The following is a 1,043-nucleotide window of genomic DNA, read 5'->3' as shown; positions in this document are numbered from 1 at the left end:
ATTATTATGTATTATAAAAATTGCTATGAAAACCTTTCACTTCAGGAAAAAATTTGAAAAACAGTCAGGTTCATTTATAAAATCGGAAGGCTAAAATAATAGTTTCTTTGACCTAAAGCTGAGGGATATTATGAGATTTCAAAACAAATATACATGGATGTGGACAAGTATCCACACGGGAAAAAACACAGGAGAATTAGCAAATGCAGGAGGGTGATAAGTTTGCCTGAGAACTCTGGATAACATAGAAAAGTCTGAGTGAGAGCTAAGTGAGCTTAGAGATGAGGGTAAAGAAGTGCTTTTCTGCTCTTTGACTTTTGTCTTGTTCAAAGACACAGAAGTTTGGTATTCTTTGTAAATAAACACAGTTTTGACAGAAATGACCTTGCTTCATCTTGTAATTCTCCTCCTAAGCATATCAGTTCCTAAATTTTCCTTACGCATTTGAAATAAAGTTCTTGTTTTCTGAAAGCATAGCCTATACAAAGCATTATATAATGACATGTTCTATCAATTTTAATAGAATAAAGCTAAGCTTTTGGATTGATAAAGCCAGTCATACAAATTAACAAAATAAACCAATTCTGATTTATTTAGAATGAAAAGGATCATATACTACTTTAAGAAAAAATGAATAAATTTTGGCTTTTCATGACCACATATGGTGAGACCTTTGTTTTCTGTAACACCCAAGGGACTTCACATGCAGTTTCAAAATTGGCTTAAGCTGTTAGTCCGTGCTACTGCCAAAAAAAGGTCTGTGTAACTGAGGGAAACTCTGCTATTCTTTCTACCTCATCCAGGATGTACGTGTCTGTTGTTTTCTGTTTGACAGCTCTAATTATCCATTACCTGAGTGTTGTGGTTTGACCTCAGCTGGCAACTAAGCCCCACACAGCCGCTTGCTCACTCCCCCCCAGTGGGATGGAGGAGAGAATCGGAAGGGTAAAAGTGAAAAACTCGTGGAGTTGAGATAAAGACAGTTTAATAGGTAAAGCAAAAGCCGCACACACAAGCAAAGCAAAACAAGGAATTCATTCACT

The sequence above is a fragment of the Aptenodytes forsteri genome, unplaced genomic scaffold (genome assembly GCF_000699145.1).
Source record: "Aptenodytes forsteri isolate BGI_AS27 unplaced genomic scaffold, ASM69914v1 Scaffold51, whole genome shotgun sequence".
Taxonomy (NCBI): Eukaryota; Metazoa; Chordata; class Aves; order Sphenisciformes; family Spheniscidae; genus Aptenodytes; species Aptenodytes forsteri.
The sequence above is the reverse complement of the archived record's forward strand: the minus strand, read 5'-3'. Positions refer to the sequence as shown.